We start from the raw sequence: 27,805 nt of genomic DNA on the forward strand, positions 1-27,805 counted from the left end.
ACCCCGGACCCACTGGTGGGGAGCTGCTGTGCCCGGAGGGCGGGGGGCCAACGTGGGAGCGTGCTGCGACCCCCCCGCTGGGGAATAACTCCTGCACATAGGACGGGCGGAGAGGCCCCGAGGACACCTGTGCTTCTCCATAACCCCCCGTCCCTGTGGGGAGCAGCGGCGCCTGGACATCCGAAGGACCCTCTAGAGCAGGGAACGTGCCCCCCCGGAACGGCGACCCACCTTCTGGACCCTCTGTGGGATGTGAACGGACTGAGGGCGCCGCCATTAACTCTCCTGAGACCTCTCTCGCCTCTGCTCCGACGGGAAACGACTGTGCCTGAGCGACGGTGGGCCCCTACCGAGGTGACCACGCTTTGCACCTGAGGAGTGGCTTCCTGGCTGGGGAGTTGGGCTGGTTCGCGCTGAAGGGAGGAGGACGCCGTGGGGACTTCTGGGGCCCTCCTCTCCTTCCCCGGCCCCCCTTGGGGAGAGCACGGATCAGGAGCTACTGGCGGAGGTTTGCCCACATTACCACACGCCGGGCCCTGCGGAGGGGTGCGGACGAGGTCTGGAGCCGCGCTGCGGGCAAGTTGCATTGTGGACGGCTGGGTACGACCCCCGCGCCTTGATTCTTCCGAGCGGGGCGCTGCTGCCTGGGGTCCGCCTCGAGTGTCCAGTATCACGTGATCTGATGGATCGCGCAGTGGAGACCGGGATCATTGCCCAGAATGGTTCGGAAAGGTGGGAAGACGGTGGAGAGCTCTGGAGGCCCGGCGTTGATGCAGGAGATCCACCCCACGCGTGGGGATGGAGCTTCGACGGTGTCCATTGCGCAGCAACAACCGGAGGCGCCGCAGGTCGATAAATTAGACATCATCCTGCAGGAAATCAGAGACTCTAGAGTGGTCCTTGAACAACAAATGGGCACCCTGACGACAAACTTGTCTCTGTTGAAGTCAGACCACGGGAAGTTGGGGGACAGAGTGAAGGAGCATGGCCTGATCATTGGCGAGATCAAGCCGGCGGTGTCGGACCATGCTGCTTCTATACAACAGTTACAGATTCAGGTCGCCTCACTTATGGACCGGGTGGAGGATGCAGAAGGTCGGAACCGCCAAAATAACATCCGCGTCATAGGCCTTCCGGAACGTTGTAAGGGGTCTAGAGCTGCGGACTTTATGGAGCAATGGTTCCGGGACCATGTGGCGGACGAGGCCCTATCACCTCACTTCTGCGTGGAGAGAGCGCATAGAATCCCGACGGGTAAGCCTGTTGCCGGACGGCCCTCACGCCCAGTTATAGCGAGAATCCTGAACTATCGGGACAGGGATGTACTGTTACAAAAGGCAAGGGAGAAGTCCCTCATCCAGTATGAAAATCAGAAAATCTCCCTATATCCGGACTACACCAACATGGTCCAAAAGCAAAGGTCGTCCTTCTTGGAGGTGAAACGGAAGCTGCAAAAGGCCAACCTCAAGTACGCATTGCTGTTCCCGGCCCGCCTTAAAATTATGCACGACGCGAAAACCCACTTTTTCGAGAGCCCGACGGACGCCGAGGAGTGGCTGTAGGTGATGGGTACGGATGGGAGTCAAGGATCCTCACAGGGATTGAACACGGCGGAGTCGAGCGACACCCAGAATGCGAAGGAGAAGAGGCCCCCCAGGTCGAGACGCAGTGGACGGAGGCGTGGACCATCACGAGAGCAACAGAAGGAGAAGCAGCTGGACGCTTTGGCGCTGGCAGGGTCCTTCCGAGAGCACCCCGAGAAGGTTCCAACGGACTCGGAGGATAGTACGGCCCACTACTCGGACCATAGCGTACTCTTGTTTCCCACTGTAACGCCCGCACATCTGATGAGGTGATGGACAACTGCGGGAACGAAGTCTTGATTGGAAGTAGCTGAATGGACTGCAAACCGTATTGTATTTATCTATTACTTGATTATGTACTGTACAGTGGCTACTGTTGGGACTGGGGAGGGAGGAAGTCCCTGCAGGGGTGGCTGATACGGTTGACTCGTTTGTATCCTGTTGTTACGCTTGGTCCACAATGGATGTAATATGTTAAGATTGTAAGGCATGGGTGATAAGGGACTCATTCCCCCCGTTACACATTGGCAACATCGCCCCAAGAACTGTATGCCGTTGAGCTGGCGGAGCCCGCTGGGCTGCAAATGAAGACTGACATGGTGCTCGGCCATTCCCCCGATGGCGAACGCATTGACTTTTTGGTCCTTTTGAGACTTGTTAAAGTGTTGGGCCCAGCTTGGTTCTATAGCTGCGGCGTTTTGTTTTTTTATTGTATAGAGGGTGGGGGGTGGGTGCTCTCCTGGCGGATGTTAAGTAGGGCTCAGGCTGGTGGGCGGTGGAGGTTGCAGAGTAGGCACACTTTTGACTATGGCTGACACGAAGGGGAAATATGAGATCACGACGTGGAATGTGAGAGGACTGGGGGCGGTTCAGAAGAGACACAGAATACAGGCCTTCCTGTTGAGACACCACACTCAGATAGCCTTTCTACAGGAATCCCATCTTACTACATCAGAGGCTCTTAAATTGTGGAAAAAATGGAGAGGCACAATATTGTCTACGACCTATTCTGCTTTCTCCAGAGGTGCAATCATCTGGATTCGCCATGGCACGCCATTCCTGGAAGCTGAAAGGAGGGTGGATGATCAGGGCCGGTACATATTAGTGAGGGGTACACTAGATGGCTCACCTGTGGTACTAGGTTGTATCTATGCCCCGAATTTCGATCAGGATACATTTTTGCAGAGAGTGGTACAGGCGCTGGCAGACTGGACCACTACCCCCTGGATTTTAGGCAGTGATTGGAATATGATCATGGATCTGGATCGTGACAGATCGCATCCCCCCTACAGGTGGCGGGAGTCTCTAGGTTGACGGAGCTCTTTCGTACATGGGCAGCGGGATGGGGCTTAAGTGATGTCTGGCGTTCTCTCCACCCCGAGGACAGGGAATACTCTCATTACTCCCACATACACATGCTCCACACTAGGATTGATCGATTTCTTTGTTCTGAGCAGCTGTTGTCTAGAATCGAAAACCCAGAATACTTGGTGAAAACCTTTTCGGATCATAGGCCCCTGACGTGCATCCTCCTTTGGGGGAAGATCCCTACCCCGGTCCCCACGTGGCGTTTAGACCCGCTCCTACTTGAGGATGGCCCTTTCAGGGCGTCCCTGTCCGAGACACTGGGCAGATACTTTGCTGAGAACTGGGACACGGCTTCTACAAATTCAGTGGTTTGGGATGCTATGAAGGTGGTGATATGGGGAGCGGCGATTGGGCAACTTGTGGGCGCTCGTCGGGAAATACACCGGACACTACTAGACATAGAGGACAGACGGAAACGATTGGAGCGGGAGGTGGGATCGATCCCACCAAGAGGGGTGAGCTGCAATTAGAAAACATAGAACACGCGGATACTCTCGAAACACTACGAGTCATTGATCACAAGGAACACCTCCGCAGACAACATGCGAGGGGGATAGATCGGGCGCTTTGCTAGCTCGTGTGGTGCGAGAGCACACAGACATCCCGGTGATAACCAGGATTAGGACGCAGGACGGACGCCTAGTGGACACGCAAACTGAAATAAACAGGGCATTCCATGATCACCTGACTCTGTTGTATGCGCAACCTATACGCGCCGACCCAGATCAAATTTCTGACTTTCTGTCTGAACTCCCAGTCCCAGTACTGACCGCCGAGGCCCAAAAGGACCTTGAGGGCCCTATCACCCAACACGACATATGGGTGGCTATCAAGTCCTTGAACCGCAAGAAGACGCCGGGCATGGACGGGCTCCCAGTGGAGTTCTACGCGACCTATTCAGACATCTTGGTGCCGGTCCTGGAGAAGGTCTACAGAGCGGCATTAGCGGAGGGCCGATTGCCGGAATCCACAATGCAGGCGCTGGTGGTCTCGCTGCCTAAACCCGGGAGGGATGCCTTAGAAATGACAAACTACAGGCCGCTATCATTGCTCTCCACAGAATACAAAATACTCAGCAACATTTTTGCACTGAGATTACAGACGCACCTCCAGGCCCTGATCCACAGAGATCAGTGCGGGTTTCTTCCGGTAGGAGCACCTCCATGAACACGCGACGATTGCACGCACTCATGGCGTCCACGCCTCCGACCCTCCCTAGGGCGGGTTGTATAGCCTTAGACCTCCGACAGGCTTTTAATTCACTGACCTGGTCGTATATGTTCCAGACTTTGGAGAGATTTGGGATCCCTGCCCCTCTCTTGGCGTGGATCAGATTACTCTATACTGCTCCGTCGGCAAGGGCACGTACGGGGAGACATATCTCTGATGCATACGCGATCCATCGCGGCACTAGACAAGGCTGCCCCTTGTCCCCACTGCTCTTCGTTCTGGCCCTGGAACCGCGGACCACGATGGAACGGAGGGGTATCCCCAGCAGTGGAGTACATTTGATATCGATCTACGCGGACGATATATTGTTGTTCCTCCGCGACCTAGACACTGACCACACGGATATATACGAGATCTTTGAGAACTTCTCTGCAATCTCGGGCCTGGCCATTAACCCTGAGAAGTCCATCGGCTTCTACTTCAGGGATACTCCGAATCCCGGCTCCGTACCTTTTGGGGTTTACCTTATCCCGGTGGCTCCTGCCACGTTTAAATATCTGGGGATTCAGGTCTATAGACGACAAGAGGATCAGATAGCAGGCAATATTAACGAAGCCATCTCAAGTCTCCGCGCCTCGGTGGGGTTTTGGACGACATTGCCACTTTCAATCATGGGAAGAATTGCGATCTCCAAAATGGTCATGCTTCCCCGCATGCTCTATTTCTTTGTTAACTTACCGGTATTCCTGCCACAATCTATCTTTGATACCCTCAATTCACTCCTGACCACCCTGATCTGGGGGGCGGGGAGAAGACGGATTGGCCTTCGGAAGTTACAGTTGGGCACCAGAGCTGGTGGGCTGGGGGCCCCGGACTTTAGAGGTTACTATTATGCTAGCCAACTTCAATGGCTATCTTACTGGGCGGAGGGACGGAACCTGCATGAAATAGATTATACGACTGACAGATTGCGTCGCAGAGAGTTGCATGCCCTGCTACTCCCGAAGAGCCGCATCCCTGCGGACTGTCACCAACTCCTGCGCACAGCTCTGAGGTGCTGGCGGAAAGCCCTAGAATATACGTCCTCGGCTGCGGCGTATGCGGCTAACATTCCCTTATTGGGTGTTCCTACGCCACAAGGCAGGCTTTCGGACAGAGCCCTCCGGTCATGGCATGATGCGGGCTTTGACAGAAGCGGGGACTTTTTGGAGATGATCACCTGCTTACACATGTGGCCTTCGTACAGGCCACTGGTGCCCCCCCAAGACTGTACCTACTACATGCTGCTGTCACGCACTTCATACAACACAGATGGGCACCACACCGCCTACAACCCCCACAACACGAACTAGTACACTTGCTATACTACATGGGATCGGGAGGACACCTAGTGAGATGGTTTTACACAGGGCATACCTGACTCCTCTGAGGCTCCATAAGATGTTCCCGGGCTCCTCTCATAACTGGCCACGCTGTGGAGAGGACCTAGCTGGGTTCTTAAATATGTTGTGGTTGTGCCCACGACTCTGGGAGTATTGGTTGGGCGTGTGCCGGACGCTGCGGACGGTAACGAACCTGCCGGTGCCGGAAGAGGCGCTGTATTGCCTGTTGGGTTTGCGTAGAAGATCTAAGACGCTAAAGACCCAATTGAAACTACTGGACCTAGCACTGCTGTTGGCACTCAGGACGATCACAATGAGATGGAAGTCCCCCAGGCCCCCAGGGATACTCCTTTGGCAGGTACAAGTACTTAAATGGGGCAGGGCGGAGGAGACGACACTTCGGAGGGAGGAAACGCGTGGCCTCCGGAAATTTCCGATTTCCCAAGAATGGGAGGCTATGCTCATTACACTGGAGAGTGAGGACCTCAGCCTGGGTGTAGGGAATGGGCCGGAGACCTAGAAAGGAAGGACCTCACGGAATATAATGAGTGAGGGAGGGCCCCAGTCACCGGTGTTCTTAGTATTAGTACCTGTTATGGTCCACGAGGCAACATATATTACCGCCCACGACAGCCGGGCACGCCCGAGCACTCTTTAGATAGGGAAAATTGATCTACCGCCGGGAGAGGGGAAGTTCACGTATACAGATGGGTGGGGGAGGTGGGGGGGGAAGGGTTGTTGAGTCGTTACCTTTGTATCATGATACGATGCTGACATGAGACGGAATTGTGAATTACTAAGATCTAAGTTCTCCTGACTAGTATCACTGTTGAGAAATGACAAGATGTGTACCACATGGGGAGAAAACAGAAAACACCGGCTGATATGTTGACACTGGGTAATGCAATGCAGATAACTGTGAGATTGCAGCTGTGAATAAAGTTTTTTTTTTTAAAGAAATTTAAAACATACGCAAAGACATGGCTAGTCTTTCTATGAAAGTTTCTGATAATACAATTAAAATTCAAAATAAGTTTGACGCTTATGGCAGCAAAACCTTTACCAATGAGTATTCTACTATTGGACTTAGAAAATTATACTCAACAGTATAACCTGTGTATCTTTAACTTACTGAAAGAGGTAGAAGGCAATGACGGCAGACAGTATTTAGAAAAATTATTACCTGTTCTTTTGCATTTAAAGTTTCCAGAGAAATTCAAAATTGACAAGGCACACATAATTCCCTCCCATCATAATCCACATCATGACAAACTGCGACAAATGAGTTTTAAAGTTTTGTGCCACCATCATTTAGTGATGATCCAGATCTTTAATGGTGAATGTAAATAAAATATACATCCATCAGGACTTCGCCAAGGAATTTGGTAAAATATGCAAAGAATTCACTGAGTGTTGACCACAATTAAGAAGTTCTGGTTTTAAATATGGACTTTTCGACCCGTCTACAATGAGACTCTAGAAAGATGGTATCTCCAAGTCATTTCAGCGTCCGAAAGATCTTCGTGCTTTCTTTGATCAACATGATCCACTTTCCATGGAAACGAATGTACCTGATATTTGATTCCTCTATCATATTTTTCCCTTATAACTTGCTTTTCTTTTTAAGCTTCAATATGAGGGCTGTGCCTAGGCAGGTCATTCTTGCTTATTGGTGTGTATGATTCAGCAGTATTATTTATGTTTTTCCTTGTCTTACCTTTTACCCCTGTCATTCATTCTTAGAGCTACTTTATATTCTTCTACACTTTTATTTTTATTCTTTTCCTTTCTTTCCTTCTTGAATATGGATGATGTTAAAAATAATAAAATTGTTTTCTTGAGTGTTAAAGGTTTAAGACATCCTGTTTAGCGTGTTAAAGTTTACTTAGCAAGATATAATGCAGACCTCTGTTTACTCCAGGAGACACAATTTGATAGTTCAGTTTTAGAGTATAGGAAGATGAAGTGGGTTGGTAATGTCATTTCTCATGCGGTTAACAAAAAATTGTGTTTCTCTTCTTTTTGCACAAAGATTACATCTTCAGATATTGAATAAATGTTCTGATGCAGATAGTCGTTATATTATAGTAAAAATTAAAATTGTTACTACAGTTCTTCACTTGATTAATGTATATGGCCCAAAAAGTGAAGACCTTATATTTTGGTCTCTCTTTACGTTTGAGCTGCTTAAATTAGGTCATGTTCCACTTATCATCGGAGGTGGTTTTAACCTCGTATGTGATCCTTTATTAGGTTGAACATCACAACTAAATATCGCCCTCCCAAAGATTTTTTCACTTAAGTCCTTTTTAAATCTACTAAGCCGGTAGATATTTGGCTTTTACACCACCCAACTGGGAAATATTTTACATTTTATTGTAATCCTCATAATTCATATTCAAGAAAAGATTATTTTTCGTTTTCTGTCATTTAATTCATTCATTTACTGCTCCACTAAATCATACTATAGACATTTCTGATCATGCACTCATCATTATACTCATTAAGCTTTATTCAGCTACAAAGACCATAAACGGTACAAAAGGGGGTTGTGATGGACGGAGCATCTGAATCAATCAAACACTCACACCCAGTCAAAAGATCTGGGTTTAATCCATCACCGTTCTTTAGCCCACTCTGCCACCCCAGTTCAGACATGGCTATATGCAAATCAGTCTGACCCTGTGCCTCATGGGAACAGTCCAGCCCGAACTGCCAAGCCATGCCTTCCCTGGACCTGAAACAAGCTTCCGAGGACCGGTTTCTGGCATTCCAGCCGTCTTCAGCCCGGCTTGCTTGAATCCAGTGGCAAAGTGAGCAAGGGACTCACGTCTGAGCATACCCTGCCACACTTATGGCGGCCAAAAGCGGTACAAAAGGGGGTAGTGATGGACGGAGCATCTGAATCAATCAAACACTCACACCCAGTCAAAAGATCTGGGTTTAATCCATCACCGTTCTTTAGCCCACTCAGCCACCCCAGTTCAGACATGGCTATATGCAAATCAGTCTGACCCTGTGCCTCATGGGAACAGTCCAGCCCGAACTGCCAAGCCATGCCTTCCCTGGACCGGAAACAAGCTTCTGAGGACCGGTTTCTGGCTTTCCAGCCGTCTTCAGCCCGGCTTGCTTGAATCCAGTGGCAAAGTGAGGAAGGGATTCACGTCTGAGCATACCCTGCCACACTTATGGTGGCCAAAAGCGGTACAAAAGAGGGTGGTGATGGACGGAGCATCTGAATCAATCAAACACTCACACCCAGTCAAAAGATCTGGGTTTAATCCATCACCGTTCTTTAGCCCACTCTGCCACCCCAGTTCAGACATGGCTATATGCAAATCAGTCTGACCCTGTGCCTCATGGGAACAGTCCAGCCCGACTGCCAAGCCATGCCTTCCCTGGACCGGAAACAAGCTTCCGAGGACCGGTTTCTGGCATTCCAGCGTAATTAAAAGTGATGACCTCCATCTTGCGTAGGGCCAGAATCAAAGGAAGCACATACAGATTAAAGAGAAGAGGAGAGGAGAGAGAGATGACCCCTGAGGCACCCCACAAGTCACTCTTCTCTTCACAGATGAAAAATTGGCAAGGAGAACCGCTTGATAGCGGTTACTAAGAAAAGATGCTATCCACTTCAGTAGGGGGCCCTGGACCCTGGCACTCTCGACACGGTCAACCAAGAGATAGTGGTCGACGGTGTCGAAAGCCGCCGAGAGATCCAGGAGCACCAAAGCCTGTGTGATGTTCTGATCCGCTCCCTTCCTTAGTTCGTCAAGAGCCGACCAAAACAAAAGATTCAGTGGAATGTTTGGGCCTAAAGTCAGCTTGATGTGAGTCAAGATAATGGGAGTGCTCTATGAAAGAGCTCAAACAATTTGCGACATGGGCCTCTAGAACTTTTCCCAAATAGGGTAGTAATGATATGGGGCGGAAGTTGCTAGGAATTAGCGGATTGGAACCTTTTTTTAAGGAATCGGTAATTACCGAATCCAAAAAGCTATGTAGGAGGCACTCAAGTGAGTGCCTTCTTGCATTCAGGATTCGTTATTTACCACCAACTACAAAATCTTTAAAAAAGCAATGTTGTGCTTTTTTAAAAGTGCCATGTGGCAGACATACATGCCCTTAAGGCATGTATGTCTGCCACATGTGCACACATGCACGATTCAGGGGTGCAACAGCGTGTCAATATGACACCCTGCCACCCTTGAATATGTGCCCCCTATTATCGATTCGGTATTTACCGAATCGGTAATAGTGAATGGCTTCCCATTCATTCCTATGTGCCTCCAGGCCCATAGGAATGAATGGGAATTACCGAATCGGTAAATACTGATTCTTAAATACGATGGTAATATTTACTGAATTGTTTCCTCCATACCATTTACTGATTCTGAAATACCGAATTGGTAAAATTTGGTATTTTAGAATCGGTAAATGTAGATTACCTACATATGGCCCTAAGTCCCTTAAATTGCATAAATGTCGTAGTTCGCATGGTATTCCAGCTGAACTTTATGAGGAATTTTCTTTGCATGCATACCTTATTTGTTTAAGCTTTTTACACATTTTAGTACCTTAGGGTCAACTACTAGGTCCTTTACTGAAGCACTGATTATAGTTCTTACAAAACCAAACAAAGATCCCACTATTGTCAAATTATCGCCCTATTTCTTTAATAATTCAAGATTGCTAGCTTTATGCTAAAATTCATGCAGCCAGGTTGACCTCTATGCTTGCTTCCCTTATTCATATTGATCAATCTGGTTTCATGAAACCTAGACATTCTGTAAATAATACAAAATTGTTAATACATGCTATCAAAAATGGTCCATCCTTATCCTTAACCACATCAGTGCTAAGGCGATTCCTCTGATGTGCTGCAGGACCTGGATTCCCATTGTTCATGACGAGCTCAGCTTGTCATGAGCACAGGAGCAGTGTACTGCATGACGAGCTGAGCTCGCCATGAGCCTGGAAGGGGTTAAAATTTGGAATATTGTCATCTATACTACTATAATAAAGGAAGAACTTTCAGCCTTTGAGGCGGGTAAACTCGGGAACCACAGCGCCAATCCACACACCCGATACACCGTTGGAAACGTCAGGGTGTGTAGATGGTTATAGGCTATATAAATTTGAAAAAAAACGTTATTTAAAATATTTACAGTAAAAAAAAGTAGTCCCTCCGAAGTAGCGCCGCCCGCGACGTGCGTGCTCACGTCAGGAGCGCGGGGAGGAGCGGCGTCCAGGAGAGCGACGAGGAGCGGCAGACATGGCGCGGGGGAGGAGCGGTGACGTGAGGAGCAGCGGACAGGCCAGCGGCGGTGCGAGCAGCGGACAGGCTGGAGGAGCGGCGGCTGAGGTAAGGGAGCGGAGGACATGGCAGGGGGGAGGATCGCTGACGTGAGGAGCAGCGGACAGGCCAGCGGTGGTGCGAGCAGCGGAAAGGCGGTAGGAGCGGCGACTGAGGTAAGGGGACCCATGTCGGGGCAGAGGGGACCCATGTCGGGGCAGGCGGGGGTCGGGGCAGGCGGGGGTCGGGACAAGCGGGGAACGGGCCGGGCAAGGGCCGGGCTGCTGGACAATGTTGGGGCGGGTGGGGGTTGGGGAAGCCTGTTCCTCCCGGACAACGTCGGGACGGGCTGCTAGTTAGATGCTAAAATAGCATTTAATAAAGTTAGTTGGCAATATTTATTTCATACATCAATTGCATTTAATTTTGGTAAGTACTTTATTCGTATGTTATCATCACTTTATACTAGCCCATCTGTTCAACTTTTCATTAATGGTCAGCTTTCTAGTAACTTTTTCCTTTTTAGGGGCACTTGACAAGGTGTTGTCATTGTCTCCCTTACTTTTTCTTCTTGTTATTGAACCTTTACCCTCAGCTATCAGAAACTGTACAGCTATTGGAGGCATTAGAATTAATTATGTTACTATGAGGCTGTGTTATTGTTTATTATTAATCCAGAATCTGCCCCTCCTCTTTTATTAGATCTAATTTACTTATACTCACTGCGAGAAGCTGGTCTGGTATATGATGTCCACTAATTTGAGTGGGCACCCTGCACCTGTCCAGACAACCCATATGGTGATTTAAGAAGTCTTAGACGACCTTGGAAAGCTCTCTAAGTGGTAGCTGTAGAGAGCAGCCTTCAGTCTTGGTCCAGAAGGAGTGTAAAGCAGCTTATTTTATCAGAATGCAACCTTATACTATAGATTACGTTTTGATATCTACATGGAGATAAACAGAATGCACACAATACTTTGCATAGAAACACAGTAAATAGCACAGAATACATAGTGGGCTTGGGGGGAACCAAACCATATACTAAGAAAGTGGTATAAGAACCATGACTAGCGTCAAGGCAATGTTGGGAGGACGTAGAAGTGCTGGGGACCCAAGGAACCACCAAAGATGAGTGACTAGGAACCCCACAGAGAGCATGTGCAGTGTGGGAACACGATCGCGTGCTCTGTACAAATCAATGTGTAAGTCGCAGTTGGAATTTTAAAGAAAAGGACCCTTCCCAGTGGACCCTGAAGAAACCCAGTGGAAGACAGATTGTTGGAGAGCCACCCCACCCGTGGATACCCTAGTACTCACGTTACCTACACCAGGGAAGTTAGGTGCATAGGTGTAAAGTGGTGTCGAACCCAATGAAGGACTTCAGGAAAGTGCCGCTGCTGACGAAGGAGAAAGTGTCCAATGGAATCAGAAGGTAGATTCTAGTTAAGAGGTACCTGCAAGCAGAGGGGACAGAGTCTATGTCACTCAGGAGTGACAAGGAGATCTGGAAGTCGAAGGCCCACCAATGTCGGGAGTTGCTGGAGAGTTGACAAGGACCTTAACTCTGCAGATGTGAGGACCAAGCGATGCTGAGGAAAAACAGAAGCTGTGCACGAGCTTTCCCATGTCAGATGTTGAGTGCTGAGGGGTCGCTGTCCGGCGGGAGCACCAACAATACATGACAAACGCAACCAATGCAGAAGAGGTGCAATGTCTGGACCAGCAAGGTCCAAGGGACTCACCACAAGCAGGGGAGTCAGGGCAGGCCCAGAGCAATCGGGGGAGCCCAAAAGAAACAGAGGTGACCCTCAAATGGACCCACAGGCCGGAGGCACTGGAGGCACAAGAGGACCTCAAGCAGCTCAACTAAAGATGCAGACCACCATGCAAAACGATGTGTTGTGGCCGAAGATTCTGGTCACTGAATATGCTTGAGGTTGGACTACTTGGAGCCCAAAGATCTTCTTGGTATGAAGTCAACAAGCCTTTACAACTGCAAGTTGACGCAGTGCACAGGGGTTCAATTGTTGCAGCCCCCACGAGGGATACTGGCCTCAAACTTGGTTAGAGGGCAGGGAAGCCCTTGTGAGCTGTGGAAAACGACCCCCTGTTTTGCAGAACCTTACGGAGTCCGGAGGAGCTCAGGATCAGCAGACCGATCGACTTAGTTGCGGTGCCTTTAAATGCAGGGAAGTGACTCCTTCACTTCAAGGGAGATTCCTTCAGGTGTCTTTGATGCTCACAGGCCTTGGAAGGTTCCTGTATGGTGCGCAGGCACAGACGATGCAGCAGACTGGAAGTGAGACAAAGTCAAGCCCAAACAAAGTCCAGTGAAGACCAGAGTGCCCAGGCGGTAGAGGAAGAAGAAGTGGTGTCTGATCTGAATCTTGTCCCACGACGGATCTAGGGACCCACCCACAGGTAAGCCCTTAAGTACCCTAAGGAAAGAGTTGGGATGGTTCCGGGGACCCTCCAAGGGGAGGGTCTGGACAGGGAGGAGGTTACTCCCATGTCCTTTGTCCAGTTTTGTGCCAGGGTGCTGGTTTGACTGGACTGTGCATGGGGACACCAAATGTGCTCCTCATGCAGACTGAGTGGCTCTGGCAAGCACACCCACCCAGCCCCAATACACTAAATCCTGTCTGGGATGTGGTCACACCTCCCTGTGACAGGATGCCTATTGTTCTGCCTTCCCCTGCTCGAGCTTGTCTCAACAGCAGGAGGGCAGAATTGTGTCTCTGATTGGCAACAACCATTTTGTGCAGTCCGGGTCTAGAAGACTGGTACCGGGAGCACTGAGAGCCTAACGGAGGGCTCTTCCAGGGCTTCGAATCATACCTTCCACACAGTTAAGGTGTAGGGGTATGATTCCAACATGTTTGATACCAAACATGATAGGATGTGCTAAACGGTGTGGGAGGTTTGATTCCAAGCACTGGATTGAGGCTCCAGTCTCTTAGGAGGTGTGGGTTTGAATCCCACTGCTGCCACTAATGTGAGAAGCTGCCTGGTATATGATGTCCACTAATGTAAGTGGGCACCCTGCACCAGTCCAGAAAACCATTATAGAGATTTAAGACATCTTAAATCACCATAAGGGTTGTTTGGACTGCTGCAGAGTGCCCACTTTAATTAGTGGACGTTGTTTAAGCCAGCTTCTCACACTCATAGATTTCAGGTTGTACTTTGAATACTAATAAAGCAGATTTTTTTCCTTTAAATGTTCACTGTACCCTGGTATGATACCCAATAATGAAATAATATGGCAAAAACGTAAATATTTTGTTATTTTATTTTCACACAGCATAACAAGAATCTGTCACATTAAATTGTGAAACTATTATAAATATGTCAAAGACAAATTTCATAAATGGTCCCCCTTGCATCTATCATGGTGGGGGACAATTGATTCTTTTAAAATTGTTATTGCTCCAACAATATTTTATCCATGTTCTATGATTCCTATTCAATTTCTTCTTCAGTTATATAAAAACATTGATTTATAAATGTATCTGGTCTAACAAAACTCCTTGTATAAGTTATAAAAAATGAAAAATTGCTAAATGCAAATGGGGGTTTTGGTTTACCAGATTTTCTTAATTATCATAAAGCATTTATATTAAAACAAAAGTGCCCTTTGGTTTACTCATTCTCACTTTAATAATACACCTGCATGGCTTCTCGTAGGAAAAGGTTTCATTTCACCATTTCCTTTACCTACCTTATTGACTATGTCTAATTATTCAACTTTACAAAGTAAATCCATTAATTTTGAAATCTACTAAGTTAAAATTACATGATCTAGATTCATTTTTAAGAGCCCTATATCTCATACCTTAAATATGTCGTTATGGCATAATCTATTGCTAAAACTTACTCAAAATGCAAAATTTTGGCACTCCTGGATTAAAGCTGTTTTTTGTTATTTTAAAGATGTATATCATAATAATGCTTTTTTAACGTTTGATGAATTGCAAAAAACATTTCTTCTGCCTCCTACTGATATTTCCAAATATGAACTTTTATGTAACTATATGCTAGATTCTTTTCCTTCACTTTTCCTTCAAATCTTACCTCTGATTTAGAAATGTATAGTCAAACAGTAGCGAGTACATCTAATGCTGTATCAATGATTTATAAAAAAATTAACAATTGTCATGGAGAAAATGTAAATTTTGTAACTTCATTTTGGAATAATGAACTATCCTTATTATTAGCTCATGATATATCAACGAATATTTGGATGAATAATATATCCAGATGGTTACCGGTGTCTTGGTACCAGACAAACTCCTTCATATTTAATTGCCTATGGACTCCGTTAAAGTTTTTTCAGGCAGAAATGTTTTGTTCTTCTAATTGTTGGGATTGTAATTTGAATACTCATTTGTTAAAACATATGCTTTATGAATGTAATATTGTTTCCACGTTTTGGAGGGAAGTTTAGGATGTCATTAAGAAAATATTGAATTTCTCCGATACACTTTCATATAATATGTTGAATTGTGAACCTGTAGCTCTTTCCACAAACATGCCTGATTTAAATGGCAAACTTCTAGATTTCTTAAACTCTGCAGCGTTAAAAATTGTTACTGCTAATTGGAAAAATGCATCATTATTATCACTCCATACATCTTGGTCATGGTTAATATTTACTAGAAGAGGTGCTAATCTGTCTTTATCTGTTGTGGTTCATAACAACTTTACTTATCATTTATTTTGAAAACCGATTGATAATTATATAGCTCTATATTTCTAAAGAAGTATTTATAATATGTTGTGTATTGCTCGATATATAAAGATTTTAAGGTTAAGTTAGTAGCTCTAGCAACCAATATTTGTATTGACGTTATTATGTATTTATTCCCTTTCCCTTATTATTTAATTTTATTTTCCATATTATATCACAATTGTATCGTATAGGTACATTTATTATATTACTTCTCATGCAAAGGATAATCTTCTGGGTAACTTTTTCGGTGCTGTTTTTGTATAGTCTTTGCCTTATTATAAAACTCATTAAAATATTTTGAACACAAAAAGCCATGAGGCTGCCTTCCGTTATGGAAAGCAATCAATAGATATTGTGTGGGTGGGGGGTTGAGGCATTCCACTGCCTTCTCCAGAGATGGTATATTATAGTTACTCTCGATGCTGAGCTTAGAACGAGAAGTAGTACGGGCAAAGTGTAGTCTGACAGTTGATTGTGTACTGGAGCAATGTGCATGGTAAACAGTAGTAAAAGTGCGCCTGAAGTTGTGTGGTTATAGAGTGACAACTGTGAGAAATGTTTTGATTACTTATCACCAAAGACAACCTCTTCTGGTTGGTCTACTCTTATTGAGCTTTATGATATTATTGCCTTCCAGGAGACCTGGTCCGTGAGTACTATTTTCCGACCAGGCTATTTGTCCTTCAGCAAACCGGCCATTGCGAACCCCAAGGGGCGCCCCTCGAGAGGTTTAACTTTTTAAGTAAGACAACAGATGGGCTTCCAGGTAGCCGAACTTGGGGTTGACATTCCAGATATACAGGTTTTTAAAATAAATTTTGAACATGACCCTGATTTTATATTGATTAATGTCTACGCAAGAGGTATGGCCGGCGGAAAAGCCTCACCGACCATCTCTAGCCTAGATTATTTTATTAAGTCACTGAAAGGGAAATATAACTGGGTCATTGCTGGGGATTTTAATTGCACTTTTGTGCCGCTTGGCCCAGAAGACACCAGTCTTACTAGCGACGAGGATGCGACCTGGGGCATTCCATCGTTAACACTCCCCCAATTAATAAATGGACGGAGGCTGTACTGCAATTAAAAAGTTTGACACAGGAAGGTGGGCTCAGGGCGGTTAATGGGAGATCCAAATCTGATGTCAAAAGCAACCCCACTTTTGACAATGGGAGAAAAAGTAGTAGGATTGACTACTTCCTAATCAACTTAGAATTATGGTCAAGGCTATAGACATGGAGGTATTAACTAGACCAGAGAGCGATCATGATCCACTGTCGTTGACATTCGAGGTAAATGGTCGCTTACTGCTGAGGGGCGGCACGGAGACCGTCACGGCAGACGTTATTACGTCTAACGACTGTCGAAGATTAAAATGGGCACGTGTCTCTGTAGATGAGGGCACCATGGCACAGAGAAGGTCTACTCTTGAAGAGTCCCTTGTAGTGTTGAAAGTTGGGCTGAGACCGTCAACATTATCGGCGCCCTCTTGCTCTCCTTAACCTTTTTGTGCACGTAAAACAGCCGCCATTTTGAACACCATGGTTTCCCTGCTCTCGCCGAGAGCCAGCGCGCCTCTCTCCCCCTCCTAGCTTCGCCGGCATCCCCCGCATACTGACAACCCCCCTGCCTGCACCTGCCACGAATCATAAAACCCCTCTTCAGCGCTGCTCTGCCCCGGGCCCTCGTCCTGTTCTCAGCGCAACACCTCCCCTCTTCCCATTTATGATCCCCGGCCCTTTGATGCAAACCCCCTTTTTTCCCGTGTGCCCGTTCGTCCTCCTCGTTCCCAAGCCGACACCCAGCTCTGCCGATACTGTTCCTTGCCCCTCCCCGTACAATAGAAAGTTTCCCCCCAGCAAGGGATCCCCGGGTTGATCAAAGCCCCCCGCCCTACGAGATCCGATCGAACCCCACACACTCCATGAATCGGCGGAATATCCAGCTGCGCGATGATCACCACCTGTTGTGAACGGGGCAGGGACTTCCACTGTAACCTTGCGTGGGAACGGGTTGGGAAGGGGGGAGTCTGAGGATGTCTTTCCGTACATCAAAGTACCGACGAGAATGTGTTACGTGCAATAAAGAGATAAACTTGTGTATAAGAGGCCAGGCCTCAGGGATGCAGTTAGAGCACCTCAGAACGATACCTTCTGTCCGTTTCGTTGTGTTCTCCTCCGGAGAGAATAAAAATCTTGTTTCCTGCCTTCCAGTCTCCAGCGCCTGCCTCTTCAATAGTTTAACTTCTTTATGGGTTCAAGAGGCGACACCGCCGGGCAATACTTAAGGATCGTATATTCTGGTTGGTAGTGCCACCCTTTTTTCAACAATTGGCGCCCAACGTGGGGCCCATCAGCGACCCATGGATCCAGTGGGAGAGGTCCTGACGACAAAGTGAACGACTGCAACGATCGGGAACGCGTCTGTCCGATAGACCCTCGTCTGACAGCCGATCATCCGAACTTCACTGGTTCCGAACAGACCTCTCTCGGGTGATCTACGGTCCTGACTGGGAACCATAAGGAGTGCCGCGAGGATAACGGAGAAGAGAGGACGATCGGGCGCTGGATTTGGAAGACAAGAAACTGTCCATGCGGTCCGGGTAAGGTCGTGTAATCACGACAAGTTGCGAAATGATTGCTTGATTGCTTGATTGTTTAAAAATACTAGTATTGCTCTTTTTATTTATTTGGAGATTCACTGTCTGCAAACGGAGAAACAACGGGCTCTCTCTTTGCAAGCAGTGGAGGATAGGTAGGGCAGCAGCCGTGCTTATTTTTTCTCCCCCACTCAATAATTACTTGAAACTGAACTGTTGTTCGCAAAACTATTGTTTCCTGGAGATTCCCTGTCTGCAAACAGGGAAGAGACCACCCTTTTTGCAGACAGTGAAAAGGGTAGGTAACGCAGATCTTTGCGGACCTACTCATTCTCCCCATTGTTATTTATTGGTCTTTTGTTATTTTGATCCATGAGGTATTCACTGCCTGCAAACAACGTAGAATAGAAATATTCTGTCCAGTCTTTGCACCTAGTGATAAGATAGGCAGTGCTGACTTTTTAGTCCCTCGTTACGAGCCGTCATGTCTGTCTTCTCCCCACTGATTAGTAGCCTGTTTAGCCCGGACCGCTTATTAGAGATGGACCATCCAGCCCCACTGGAAGGCACCCCTAATAAGGACATGTTCATGAAGCATGGATTGACCGCCATAGCCTATAGTAAACTATGGCATAAATATACGAAAAAGGGTCAAGAAAGTCAGTGGCCCCTGATAGGATCCTTCGATGATGATAAAATAAAAACGCTAGAAACTGCCCTGGGTAAAAACAAGACAACACCCACTATGCTTGACAGTTTCGGCATGTGGCGAAAAGAAACTGAACAACGTAAAAAGAAAACTGAGAGTAGGCTGGAAAAAGAGCTGCGAAAAGCAGCCCACCTAGCTGCCCAGAACTTAGAAAAAGAGATAAAGGAAAGAGAGAAAGCTAAACAGAAACTAGAAATGGAAACGCCAAGCCAGTGTCCGGTTAGAACTCCCTCCATGCTCTACCCTGATTTACCCTCGAAACAACGAGCCAATGAGGACCTGCTGTTAGGTCCTCCTATCATCTACATGCCCCCTCCATATGCCCCTTCTCAACCCTTGGCGCAGCAGGCGCCACCCCCAGGTACAAACGAAGGTACCGCCACAGCGTCGGCCCCAATGGCCTCTGTGCCAGCCGAACCCCTTGTATTAAAACCCGCATCAACAACAACGTTAGACGACCATGAGACTCGAGGGGCTGGCCCTGCAAGAACAAACAGACTAGACAAAGATGAGCGAGCGGGGATCGACAAAATAGCAAGGACACTGGTAGAAAGGAAGGATGATGAAGAGTACATCACAGATATGTTCAGCTCGTATACAGGGAGTCACAGACGACATTTTACCGTACGACTGTGTTATCATGTCTTGAATGCATACGAGGACCGATATCGAGACAAAGGTCCCGAGAGCCTAAGGACTCTGTACCGGAAGGTCGATATCGGGGATGAGGGCGAGTGTGATGTGTCGGACCTCCTTACGCGTACGCTTGAGGTTTTCCGCCACCTCACTGAACGAAAGCCGGGAGCTAAATCCGCAACCTCCGTAGTGACCGAACCACCAACCGAGCAATCTAACATTATGATGCCGATACGAGAGGCTGCCCCTTACTGGGTTCCTCCTCGGGGTACAGGGACTCACGATGATGCAAACAACCAAGATGCGAAGGGAAGGGTAGTGTACAACTGGGTCTACCAGCCATGGGACCGGCAAGAGATACTGACATTCCGGAAATCTCTACCCGACCTACGTAAAAACCCCACTGCCTTCTATACTGAATTGGGTACAGCCCTGGGCTCAACGATTATGACCCTGGCTGACATCGACTTGTTCTTCGGGTTATGTCTACCAGCTGATGTGTGGAAGCAAATCCGGAAAGTCGACCACCTTGAGCTGTTTGGACATACCTGGTCACAACTCAATGACCTGGATAAACAACGGGGACCAGGACAAAAGCCTTTGAAATCCATTCTAGACCTTCCAGATAAAATCGTAGAGAAATTAAAAACCCTAATCCCAGAAAAGAAAGTGGACTGGTCGATAGTAACCACCTGTCGCCAAAAACCCCAGGAGGATGTATCGGAATACTTCTCCCGGTTTGAAACGGTGTTCTCCGATTACAGCGGCCAGGACATGACCACTGCAACCGGACACCATCTGTTTGTCCAGAATTATGTTAAGGGCCTATCATCGGAAATCTCCCAGAAACTACAGGCCAGCGAGAGTAGTTGGGCAGCCTCCAAACCTACAGCGATTCTCCAAATGGCCCAATATTATGAGCATCAGAAAAATGAAAACGATAGGGCGACAGAGAAAAAGAAGAAGGACTTAAAAGAGAGGGTGATGATTGCCAAACTGCAAGGGGTGACTATAGGACGAGACCAATACCGGGGAAACTACCAGACAAACGTCCCTAAGACTACATTTCCCCAGGACCGCACTCTGACTTCCTACAGTGGACGCACAGACCTTAGAGAAAACCAGTGCGCTTTCTGCAAAGGGACTGGCCATTGGAAATCCCAGTGCCCAGTTCTTCTGGAAATGATCAGAAACAAAGACCCCAGGGATGTAGCAAACGGACCGAGACCTAAGGGACAACAACGAGGGCCCCCAAATGACGCGACTAACGACAGATCAAGCAGACCAAATACGTTCGATCGACCCAGGCAGAACCAATATCAACAATCTGACTATGACGACACTCACACCTTCGCATAGGACAGCCAAGGGCGAGGGAGGGATCCAGTCGAGCTCTATGTTGACCAGCAGGGCCCTTATGTCACTGCTAAGGTCCTGGGTACCAAGTCTCCATTTCTGGTAGACACTGGCGCAACACGTAGTGCGTTATCTAAACGACTGATTCCAAGGGCACCCTTGTCTGGCTCACTCATAACATCGACAGGTTTCGATGGAACGCCCTCCACCAACCCTTTGTCTGCCCCGATTCTCTTTGACGTAGAAAACAACACCACCGACACCACGTTCTTGCTTTCCTCCAATAGCCCTGACGCCATTATGGGACTTGACTTACTGAAACACTTCCGAGCGACGATCAGGTGTTCTCAAGATGGAGTTCGAGTGTTTCTTTACGACAACCCCGTTCTGCTTAGACATTGCTCTCCCCGACACATGTTTTCCATCACCGACGTTGACGCGTCCCTGCTTGACACTCTACCTCCGTATCTGTGGGCCAAAGCGGATTCGGACGTAGGGCGTATGTTAATTGACCCAGTGCACATTACTGTCCGACCAGACGCAACACTCCCAAAACTCCCACAATATCGGATATCGCCAGAGGGCGAGAAGGCATTGGTAATGATTATCCAGTCACTGATAGACGCAGGAGTGGTAGAGGAAGTGGTTAGCAACGTTTGCAACAGCCCTATCTTGCCCATTATCAAGAAGCAGGGAGAGGGAGATGAGAAAGCATACCGTTTTATCATCGACCTCCGAGAGATCAACAAAGTGGTGGTACCCCAGTACCCTGTGGTCTCAGACATCACCACCATCCTGACTTTGATTCCATCCACTGCCACCACCTTTTCCGTCATCGACCTCAAGAACGCATTCTTCTCCATCCCCATCCACCCAGACAGCCGATATCTCTTCGGCTTTACCCTAAAAGCCCGCTCATATAGGTTTTGCCGAGCGCCTCAAGGCTACACGGAAAGCCCTAGCATTTACAGCCAGGCCCTCAAAAGACAACTAGACCAAATCCAGTTACCCGACGGAGTGGTGTTGGTACAATATGTCGATGACATCCTTTTGGCAGCCGACACCACCCCTCTAGCGGTTACCGCCACCATTCAACTCTTGCACTTCCTTGCGGAAACTGGCCACAAGGTCTCCAAGAAGAAGTTGCAATTCTGCCTACCCCAGGTCACTTACCTAGGCCACCTTTTGTCCAAAGATGGAAGAAAACTCACCCCTGATCGAATCCAAACCATTCTAGATACCCCTGTCCCTAAGACCCAGAAGCAGGTTCGCTCCCTATTAGGCCTCACCTCCTTCTGCCGACAATGGTTACCAAACTTCAGCCTCGTTGTAAAACCACTGCTTTCTCTGCTAAACAAAGACGTCCCTTTCCCACTCCCTTGGACCCCTGAGTGTCAAACTTCCTTCACAGAACTGCGAGATGCCCTTTGCTCAGCCCCTGTCCTAGGTACCCCTGATTACAAAAAGCCCTTCTCCCTTTACACTCACGAAAGGGAGGGGTGCGCTTTATCTGTACTGACCCAGGCCATCGGCCCTAAGCAACGACCGTGCGCTTACTTCTCTGCCACTCTTGACCCTGTCGCCAGAGCCTTGCCTGCCTGCCTTCGAGCTGTAGCTGCTGCTGCAATCTCTATCCGACAGAGTGAGGGGATTGTACTCTCGAATTCCCTCACGGTACTGGTACCCCATGCAGTCGACACCCTCCTGAACCAAACCAAGATGCAACATCTGACGAGTGCACGACTGACTGGATACGAACTGACCTTGCTTGCCCCCCATATCACCCTGAAAAGATGCACCACACTGAACCCAGCAACTCTGTTACCCTTGCCAGAGAACGATCCCAATGTGCACCCCGTACATGACTGCGTGACTCTTACGGACGAACAGACCAGGAGTAGGGTCGATCTCAGAGACACGGCTTTCCCTGACCCCGACGGGGAGCTGTGGGTGGACGGTTCTTGCATCAAACTCTCCGATGGTACCACTTCCGCTGCCTATGCAGTCACCACGGCTCGAACTGTAGTAGAAACAGCCCGCATCACCCAGCGATCTGCCCAGGCAGCGGAACTGATTGCTTTGACGCGAGCCTGCATCCTGGCAACAGGAGCCACAGCGAACATTTACACCGACAGCCAGTATGCCTTCGGGGTGGTTCACCATTTTGGGCTCCTCTGGAGGGAGAGAGGATTCTTGACCTCACACGGCACACCCATTTTGCACGGGGATTTAGTCTCCGCCTTAATCGAAGCTGTCCTCCTCCCCAACAAACTTGCCGTTATCAAATGCCAGGCACACAAGAAAGTGACAGACATTATTGGACAGGGAAATGCACTAGCCGACATCACCGCCCGAACGACAGCTGAAAATAGAACGACAACACGTATGTACGTGACCAGGTCACAAGCAGAAAACTGGACTGACGCCAAGGACACAATTAGAGACATACAAACGGCTAGCACACAACACGAATTGACTGAATGGACACGGGTGGGATTGAAAGACGATGAAGGCTGCTGGCGGACAAAAGACACGAACATATGGTTACTACCTGATTCATACTTGATTCCCATATTAACCATGGCACACTCCCCTGCCCACATAGGATCAGCCCCCATGATCGAACTTGTCTCCAGGGTTTGGCACAATGACAAGATCCCAGATTCCGCCAAACGCCTGGTCCAACAATGCTTAATATGCCTGCAACACAACCCCGGGAAAGGAACTGTAGTACCCCGGGGGGGATTTGGGGTCCCAAACCACCCATTTGAAGTCCTGCAGATGGACTACATCCAGCTAGACAGATGCCAAGGCTTGAAATATGTGCTCGTCGTGGTGTGCGCATTTAGCAAGTGGGTGGAAGCATATCCAACCCATGACAACACCGCTATGGCCACTGCAAAGGTTCTGTTAAAGGAGTTTTTCCCCCGTTATGGCCTCTGTCGTGTTTTATGGAGTGATAATGGCCCCCACTTCATAGCCAAAGTTATCCAGCTCATCCTAAATGGGCTGGGTATTAAACAGAAATTCCACGCGGTCTTCCACCCTCAATCTGCTGGGCTTGTCGAACGACACAATGCCACACTAAAGCTTAAACTGGCCAAAATAGTGGCTACCACGGGCCTGAAATGGCCAGACGCCCTCCCATTGGCATTGCTATCGATGCGCTCTACCCCCACCCGACATCACTTAACCCCTTATGAAGTTGTCTTCGGTCGACCCATGAGCGTCTGGTCTGCCCCGAAACCAACTTCCATTCATGACGTTCCCGGACATCCTAATGTCTGATTATCTGTACAAATTGACTGAAACTTTGTCTGTCCTTCATCAGCAGGTGCAGCAGGCCATCCCCGATGCTTCCAGGGGTCCGGGTCACGCCATCCAGCCGGGGGACTTCGTGCTGATCCGAAATTTTCAGCGATCAAAGAGTTTGGAACCCCGGTGGACGGGCCCCTGGCAAGTGCTGATCACCACTCGGACCGCACTTCGAGTGGAGGGGAAGAAACACTGGCTGCACGCTCATCACTGCAAAAAGGTCTCTCCAGCCCTGGCCACGACAGACACCGTCAACACCCAAGAGGAGCTCCTGAACCAGGACCGACCATCGTTGAACTGCTATCCTGATACTGAGACACTTGAACTTTCAAAACATCCTGACCCCACTGTGCCATCTCGAGAAGGGTATTTCCTGCGTCGAAAGGAGGGAGCTTCGGCTAAGTAGGCCACGGACTAGGTTAAAGGATCTCAGAACGGTGACCCAAACTACCAAGGGTTACCTGGAGAGAAGCTAAAACTAAGTCTGTGGTCCTGCCCACTACCGAGCACCTTGAAAACGAAGATGATGGAAGCGCCAGATAAGAAGATGATGGAAGCGCCAAACAAGAAGCCGACGGGGACAGCAGGAAATACCCACTACAGAAATCCGAGAACAGACAGACTCCATAGCTCAAAGACAATTGCACTCTTCATCACAATCCTCTTCTGTTTTCTCCTCATGACCACGCTCTGGATTTTGGAAGAACATGCACCTGCTCACGAAACATTCCTAACCACTGCTCAGCCTACCACCATGAAGGACCATTATCTAATTTCGCTCTCTCCTCAACTAAGAGAGAGGCGAAAGGAGTTTTGGAACAACTCTTTCGTGCAGCTACTTCACCAGCACAATCTTGCCACCAATACCACCAACTGCTGGATCTGTGGGTTGCTACCCCATGCCACTGGACATTCAATACCATTCATCCCTTCACCCTTCTCTGTCCACGGCTCCTGCCTTGCTTGGCTGATCCTCCTGCAAGAAAGCTATACGGGCAATGCCACCTCCAGCAGAACTGCAGCACATTCTTCTCACGGGGCCGGGCGAAACAAGACAAAGACACACTTCTGCCCGCTGACCCCCAGCGACTCGATCCAAATGGACATCCCGGCTAAAGAACGAATCGAAATGCAGGTGTTCAACAATCCAACCAGACCCACCTTCTCCTATCTGCGGAAACGAACGGCTGCCACTCTGACTGTGGCCCTGTCGGTCATCAACGTCACAGGCCACATGTGTGTAGAAGGACTTGGGACACAGCTGGTGGGTCGCAGCGCTTGCCGCTTTACCAGAACTTTGGATTCCACGGATCCACCTTCCTTTGTGTCATCCCCAAACATGTATTTCATCTGCGGCACGAAGGCCTACACCTGGCTCCCCAAAGGCTGGGGGGGCACTTGCTACATCTCCTTCGTCCTTCCTCCGACTTATGTAGCCCCAGCGAATCACCACAGGCAAAAACGAGCCAAAGACATTGAACAAGCCGACTCAACAGGGGCGCAGTTCCTCGATGCTATGAAAGGACTCGTCCCCCTCTGGGGCCCGATGGCAAACAGCCGTGCCATCCGACATTTGACTCAGGCAGTCGAGACGACCATGAACATCACAGCGGGCATCTTTGCCAACAACACTGCCGAGCTCCAAGCGGTCCGTTTGGTGGCTCTTCAGAACCGCCTCGTTCTAGATGTGGTTCTGGCGGACCGTGGAGGAGCATGCCGCATTATTGGGTCCAGTTGTTGCACATACATACCGGACAACTCACCCTCAGTGTACAAAGCCATCGAACATCTTCACAGACTCTCTTCGGAAGTTCACCAAGAGCAAGAAGAATGGTCGCTTGGTGGTTGGTTCTGGGACACCGTCAAAAGCTGGGGCTGGAGACTGCTCACCATTATCATGATTCCCGTAGTTGTAATATGTGGCCTGTGCTTGGGAATTCAATGTCTGCCACCTATGTGTTCTTTATGTGCGAGTTGTATTTTTCCCAAAACTGTGGACTTTGGAAGCGAACACATGAGAGCATTGTATGATACCGAAGTTAGGAATTTGATGAAAATTGACATTGAGTAAAGCAAGTTGGCTAGATATGTTGAAAAGGGGGGACTGTTGAAAGTTGGGCTGAGACCGTCAACATTATCGGCGCCCTCTTGCTCTCCTTAACCTTTTTGTGCGCGTAAAACAGCCGCCATTTTGAACACCATGGTTTCCCTGCTCTCGCCGAGAGCCAGCGCGCCTCTCTCCCCCTCCTAGCTTCGCCGGCATCCCCCGCATACTGACAACCCCCCTGCCTGCACCTGCCGCGAATCATAAAACCCCTCTTCAGCGCTGCTCTGCCCCGGGCCCTCGTCCTGTTCTCAGCGCAACACCTCCCCTCTTCCCATTTATGATCCCCGGCCCTTTGATGCAAACCCCCTTTTTTCCCGTGTGCCCGTTCGTCCTCCTCGTTCCCAAGCCGACACCCAGCTCTGCCGATACTGTTCCTTGCCCCTCCCCGTACAATAGAAAGTTTCCCCCCAGCAAGGGATCCCCGGGTTGATCAAAGCCCCCCGCCCTACGAGATCCGATCGAACCCCACACACTCCATGAATCGGCGGAATATCCAGCTGCGCGATGATCACCACCTGTTGTGAACGGGGCAGGGACTTCCACTGTAACCTTGCGTGGGAACGGGTTGGGAAGGGGGGAGTCTGAGGATGTCTTTCCGTACATCAAAGTACCGACGAGAATGTGTTACGTGCAATAAAGAGATAAACTTGTGTATAAGAGGCCAGGCCTCAGGGATGCAGTTAGAGCACCTCAGAACGATACCTTCTGTCCGTTTCGTTGTGTTCTCCTCCGGAGAGAATAAAAATCTTGTTTCCTGCCTTCCAGTCTCCAGCGCCTGCCTCTTCAATAGTTTAACTTCTTTATGGGTTCAAGAGGCGACACCGCCGGGCAATACTTAAGGATCGTATATTCTGGTTGGTAGTGCCACCCTTTTTTCAACAGTAGCCCTATCCTATCTTGATTCCAGCGAGGCTAGCCTTACAACTCTTATTGAGACCCATGAGTCCCTGTTTGCTAAGCTGAAAAGCTATTTTACTAAAAATATAAAAAGATCCAATGTAACCTCCACTCATAAAGCTGCGAAATGGTATGACGGAGAAGGTAGGACAGTTTTCAGACACTTGTCCCAAGCCATTAGGGTGGGATCAGCACAGGAGGTAAGGGAACTAAGGGCGGTCTATAAGGCTACACAGCTCAGGGCAAAGAAGGTTCACAATGAAAATAGATGTAGGGACCTCCAAGAGGCATGTAATGGGAAAAACTGGTGTCGGTTCTGGCACTTAATTAAATGGGGCAGTGGTAGTGCTGGCCCGGCTCCAGTTAACAATGTTCCACCAGAAGTTTGGGTCGCACATTACAAGTCCCAATTTTCATCGCCCAAAGATAGTACTATGTACCAACCCTGTGCTGTGACGGACTCAGTGCTTTCCTTTACACTAGCGGAAATCGAGAGAGCCCTCGATGGTGTGGCAGCAGGTAGGGCTTCTGGACCGGATTGTATCCCGGCGGATATATTAAATCAGATCGGGAGAACTGGTTGAAATATATCCTGCTCCTTGCTAATGGTTTGGCAAGAGGTGCACCCATCCCGGAATCCTGGCTCGTGGCAGAAATC

At 48.6% G+C, this 27,805-nt stretch overlaps 1 protein-coding gene across 1 annotated transcript in view; it reads left to right on the plus strand.

Moving 5' to 3' along the window:
* IGSF9B (immunoglobulin superfamily member 9B) overlaps positions 1-27,805 on the plus strand; it is a 1,214,248-nt gene that overhangs the window by 827,055 nt on the left and 359,388 nt on the right. The window lies entirely within an intron of this gene.

The sequence above is a fragment of the Lissotriton helveticus genome, chromosome 3_1, assembly GCF_964261635.1.
Source record: "Lissotriton helveticus chromosome 3_1, aLisHel1.1, whole genome shotgun sequence".
Classification (NCBI taxonomy): Eukaryota; Metazoa; Chordata; class Amphibia; order Caudata; family Salamandridae; genus Lissotriton; species Lissotriton helveticus.